The sequence below is a fragment of the Sebastes fasciatus genome, chromosome 9 (genome assembly GCF_043250625.1).
Source record: "Sebastes fasciatus isolate fSebFas1 chromosome 9, fSebFas1.pri, whole genome shotgun sequence".
Classification (NCBI taxonomy): domain Eukaryota; kingdom Metazoa; phylum Chordata; class Actinopteri; order Perciformes; family Sebastidae; genus Sebastes; species Sebastes fasciatus.
Window position 1 is genome coordinate 11,429,165 of NC_133803.1, and position 6,524 is coordinate 11,435,688.

Consider the following 6,524-nt stretch of genomic DNA (forward strand, 5'->3'; position numbering starts at 1 on the left):
CAGGGGTCAGGTAGGCAGTCGCAGACCGGGATGCACACACATGTATCATGTGTTAGCAGGCGAGTACACAACGCAGTCTAAGAGAATCCTTCAAAATCAAGGTCATAAAATACCATTACCAAACTTAAACAATTACTCCATTACAGTCCCCATTACAACACTCTCCCAATAGGCTACATCTGATAAGTGCAGTGCATTGTTTGTGTAAGAGAGACAAACAGACGGAGAAAGAAAGAGAGCGACAGCTCCATCGAGAGAGGGGAGAGAGAGAGAGAGAGAGAGAGAGAGAGAGAGAGAGAGAGCAAAAACATCAAAACAAAAAGGCCTATGCACAATAGTCTGCACAGATCCACGTATTCAAAATGTGCAACATCTCTTCCCCATGATTCATGCCATCCATACGGTTATCCTGACATCAGCTATTTCAAATCAATAAACTTAATTTACAACACAAGATCGCGATCTTTGACCATGTATAATATTTCACAACGACCGCCGCTGTCGAGCACGGCGCTACACCGGGGCTAAGGGATGCTGGAGCCACGTCACAAATCTGCGTAGCCCCAGTGAAGCCCCCTCAAGCATTTTTTTTTTTTTTTTTTATTTTTAAATAAAGAAATATGTAAAAGTTAATAACCAGCCATTCTGTTCCCAATCCGATCCCTGGCTGCGTGCTGTCCGGTGGTGGGAACATAATTCAATCGTACTGATCTGGATCTGGATGGTAGAAGACACACACATATTGTCGGCCAGTCGGCCTATTTTTGCAATAAAAATAAAATCGCTAAGATTGTGATAATAACCAGCTCGTTTTACACCATATGTGCAAAGTTGACAGGCATAATCTACACTTCTCGTTTTAGCTGCACTGTGGATATTATTCAGCACCAGTTTGTGATGTCTGTGGTTTCATTCACCTCCACTGAAATAAACTGTGCCACACTCGGTTCCTCTTTTATGTCATTCTTCAGAACATCTGCAATCGCTTCAATTAAGTCATTTTGGATTCTGTTTGACCAAGTGGGAGGCCAAATTAGCATCCTTGCTGGCTAACAGGTGCAACATTTCAATGAAATTCCCCCGGTTTGAGGAACTTGCACTCTCATTGTTCCCACGGAAAGCTAGCTCCTGTTTAACCAAGGAAACATACAGCATCTATGAGACATTTTAGGATTTCTCTATTTTTCTTTAGCTTCTCATTGTGGATGCTAACGCTCAGCTGTCGTTGTTCATCCAAAGCCAGGTCGATTCTGTTGAGTTCAAATGTTTTCAGAGCAATCTGGCTCTGAATGCGGACCACTGACTTTTCGTGCTTGGCTATCGCACAGGGCAAATTGTTTGGGTCACAATATTCTGCATTAGTCCAGACCTTGACGGTGGTACAGCCAAACAGCAAACATGGGAAACAGAACAGCCTGTTCAGTGTAGCACATCCACAGAGCCAATCCTTCCCTTTGTACCACTCGGTCTGAAAAGTAGAAACAATGTTCTGTCCCTTCCTTTGGTGAAGATCGGCTAGGTCAGGCGTTGGTCTCCCGAGACTTAAAAGTTGACGCTTTTCTTCAGAAGAAAGCCGTGAAAATTGTTTTAGCTTCGATAGCGGTGTCATAATGTCGGTGAGCCCGCGCTTGAACTTGCTGTACGTATGAAGGAGCTGCCGGGAGGGTCACGAAAGCATCGTGAACGTAGAAGTACAACCTGGCATAGTACAGTTACGTTCAAAGGCAGCGTAGCGATCTGCCTTTTTAGATACATATTAAACTATATGGGAACTGACTGCGCATGCGCAAACCCACATCCGTACGATAATATGACATGGGAAGGCACAGCAGGGATACCTTACTGCCTCCCACAGGCAAGGATAGCATACAACGCAAGGCTGAACAGCTTGTGCAGCCTCTGCCTGGCCAGAAGATGGTGATGTTGATATTGTCATTTTTATTAGGCTGTGAAAAGCACCAAATGCTGCCACATTCAAACCTATTGTAAGGTATCTGAAATCGAAAACATTAACTGAATAATTTCATTTTTGCTAATAGCCTTGGGTAAGCAGTGCCCATCCTGCCTACCCTGACTGCACACCACTGGGTATGACTCATGCTCAGTGTAACTGAAGCTGCAGCCGTGCGTTGCGATTGGTTCAATTTCGGCGAGGGCAGACCGGATTTTACTGCGCATGTGTTGTACTCCGAGATATGACACATACTCAGCCTCCTTCCATAGGCCTTGAACAGCAGCAGGAAGAGGCTGCAGCTTTGGTTTAGCCCCGGAGACCGTTTGTAACTAGTATCTATTATGCCATTATATCGGGATTCAGTTTTTGGTCTCGACGATGCATATTGTCCCGTTTTTATATTGCAATATTTTTCGTGGCACAATATTTCGTCACACCCCTAGTCAGAGGTCTTTTCCTCAACAAAATTTAACGTAAGTTAGAAGCGATATTTAGCCTCCTTCTCGACAAGCTACATGGTTGGTACCAATAAATTAATTAGGTTTTTTTAGTTTCATATGATGATATCTTCACTCTAGCTTTAAAACTGAATTCACTACAACCTAAAATTCATAAGTTGCGTTAATGCGTTAAAGAAATTAGTGGCATTAAAATTATTTTTTATTGACGAATTATTGCTTTAACGTTGACAGCCCTAATTATCTTGTACTCCTTTGTGCACTGCATGTTGTGTATCTTTATTCAGTTACATTTGACATTATGACTTCTCTAAACATGAAATTAAATGTGTATTCACTTTTAAAGGAATGAAAACAGCATATACATTAAAAAAACAAGTTAAAACACATGGCTAGTATACATTGAGTGTATAAACTCCCTGAAAATAGAAATGAGGATTATATTATTGTGAATTTATACCTAATAATTAAGCTCAGTAAACTCAATATACATGTTCTGCAGATAAGCTTAAAGGTTTTTCAATGCCCTTATAAAACAAACAGACCAGTGCTTCTTTGCAATGTTTTGCCGCTATGCAGAGGTGGATACAAATGCATGGCAAGGGTAAAACAACAAACAACTTGCTGCTGAGACGTCTTTTCATCCAGTTGGAGAATAAAAGACCAATGAAAATGACGAACGAAAGGCAAAGAAACTATGCAATGCAAAGAGCAAACATGATGCAAGTTTATAAGAGACTCAATTAAAGGGCAACATTTTGACTTGGTGAGAACAAAATGGTCTGCAGAAAATACTGAACTACAGTACGTGAAAAGAATCAGACAGGGTTTGGTTATCTTAATATTTACCCTTTATATTCCATCCACATTACTCTCTGCATCAGACCTCTGGGTAAAGAAGGAGAGAGAGATATGAAAGTTTCCATTTTTGATGAATTTCAAATTTGTTTCATTTATTACTGGTGTGGTTTGTAAAATAAAAATGATAAAAAGTGTACTCATGTGTGTTTAAGTGTATTTATATTGTGTAATATGAGTTATGGTTTTAATGGTTAAAAGTTACCTCGTCTGAAGTTCTTCTCACGTATCTTACTTCCTCTTCAGCCTGTGTTGAAGGAGAAAAACACATCCAATTTACAGTAAGATTACAGAAGTTTACTAGATGTTATTACATTAGATTACATCAACAATACTTTACAATACTATATTATAGCTTTGTGATCAAAGACATGTTTTCTTGAGTTCTGATTGTTGTTACTGTATCTTATTAACAACAATAAATGTACAGTATAGAACTGTAGTAAACATAAACACATTACAATGAAATCATCTCTACATTGTAGTTCAGTTTGCTCTGTGAAAATATATATTAACCCACATATTGTACCGTTGTTGTGGCTGATGATTCTGCTCTGGTCTGCACTAAAGGAGAGACAGAAAAAAAAACACCTGTTACGGACTCTCAATGCTCGATGACCGTTATGCAAACTAGTCTTCAATTCAAACAAAATATTGTAGAATAAACAGAAGTTTATAACACAAATTGGTTTTATCAGTTCACCATTTACTTACTGTGTCTTTTGATCAGAAAACAGATGAACAAGGTCACCATGACAACGAGGACCAACACGCTCAGACGGATGCCGAAAATCTTTAGGTGATCAGAAGGACTGCAGCAGGAAATTTGAATACAAATTAATTAACAGTAAATAAATAAACAGAACAGTCTTATTTAAACAGTAGTCTAAAATATATTCATCATCCTGGTCACATACTGCAGTTAAAAAGTTATTTAGTCTTTCAGTAGAACTTATCTTCTAATGTCAGTAAAAACACATGTACAGATTATTACAAGGACTGTTTTCTGGATCACAAAATGTCCACATTTCTCTAAATACTGTATGTTAATGCAAAGGCTGCTGACCTCCGGTGTCCATCCTCAGCTGTGGGTGCAGGGGTGAGATTCACAGGTTCAAGAGTGGGTGACACAGGGGTTAAACCTGTTGCTGTAACTGTAAATAATTCCAAATAGCACCATAATTACCACTGTAATACAACAATACTCAATGCTAATATCACTTCTGTATGAAATCAACACATAGATTGTTGTACTTGACAAATAATTAGAAATGAAAATTACTTATAGTACTTACTATTGGCAGGTTGCTCAGTAACAGTTACATGTACTGGCATCTGTCAATCTGTCAATCTCCTTTAGCACACCAATACCAGCCGCTGCTCTCTGTCCTCAGTTCACTCATAAGTCACAGTGAAAACATTGGGGACACTCCTACTGATGGTTACTCTTGTTCCATCTACTGATCCAGACGACGTCATCACACAGGAGCTGCCCGGCCTGCACCACGCAATTTCTCCAGAGTTACTGTGGCAATTGATGGTTATATTACCTCCTTTAAATCCTGTAATCTCCTGCTGATCCACATAGAGACTGGGCGTACCTTTAGGTAAAACAAATAATAATCAATAGAAAATTGCAGAAACCTTTGGTACATGCTGGTGATGTTTCAGACGTCTTAATTACTGTCCTCAATCTTTACATTTATTCTCATTAATTTTAGTGATGAAGTAATTAAAAAATTGCATCAAACAATGAGAACCTCCTTAGTGTTCACAAAGGATTTGAAATGTACTTAGAGATTCTTTAAGGTCTCTTACCTCTGGTGACTGACAGGTGAAAATACTCTCTGACATCTAGCCCTCCATCAATCTCCACAGCACACCAGTAATCAGTGTCCTCATCCGTTAGATCTTTTATCATCACAGTGAAGATTCTTTGCTTTTTGTCATCAGAGATTGAAAACTTTTCTGAATTTTGTTGGTTTGTTTTAACTGCATAAGAGCAGGAGGACCATGTAGATCCTTTACACAAGTATTTCACATGGTTTGTGTATTGTGAGTCATAGAGACATGGGATAGTGACCGAATCTCCAGCCTTCACTTACATTTGACTGACTGTTGTTATGCTGTGAATTCCTGCAACAAGAACAAATACAGCATCTTAACAGATATGCTTGCTAACAGTATTGTTCCTTCCTATGACCTTCATGTTGGAGCGATTCATATTAACAGTTGTGCATATTAAATTATAGTTGTCTCCACAATTTATGAAATAAAACACTGGTAGGTTATTATAAAGGATTATGTAGCACAACTTCCTGCCTAACTGTATCATCATCTGACATGAGGAACACAAAGAAAGAAAATAGGCTAATCCATTTTAAAAGGACCCGTTACTGACCTGTGAGTCCAGTGAGAATGAGAAGAAAGTTGAGATAAACGGCCATCTCAGTGAGCGAGCAGTCCGACAAAACAACACGGAGCAAGACACCAACACACTTCTGTACAGAACTCTACTTCCCAATCTTATTTGATATGCGATTGCATCTGTTACAATCGTTCTTCCTCGTAAGTCAGTTGCATCACATAAGTTGGCTGATGAAGTAAATATTGTAAGCAGTCATGTAGTATTCTGGGTTTGTAATTATTAGTGAGCATTGTACACATTAATCTGTCCAGCCTTCCATTATCTGGTGAGCGGACATTCTCCACAGGGGTCTCCAATAAGTAGCTCGCTCGCTACCGGTAGCTCACTAACTGTGTCTGAGTGGCTCACTAAAGGTTAAAAGAATATGAACATAAATTTTATAACACAAAGTCACATTGTAAACCGGTTTAAGTTTCTATCCAATCAAATTCACAGACATTGCGTCCCCTTCTGACACGAATTGATTATTTGCCAATCGGCCGACAATTAAACAAGTTGCGCTGCTTTCAAATATCATGACATCAGTGACGCAGTAACATTAGGCGATGCTAGCAGACCAGCAAGCGTACACCAGATTTGACAATGACCGCAGAAAATAGCCAGGCTAATAAAAAGAAAAAAATATACTATTTTAATGAGGAACGGGTAATGACAAATGTGTGTCTCATTTGCGGTGCAAGCGTGTCAGTGGGTAAAAGATGTAACGTCGAGCGCCACTTCACCAAAGTTCACAGCATTTTATCATGGGACTTTCCATCTGGTAGCAGTCTACGAACAGAGAAGGTAGAGAAGCTGCAGAAAACAATGCGTAAAAGACAACAGTCTC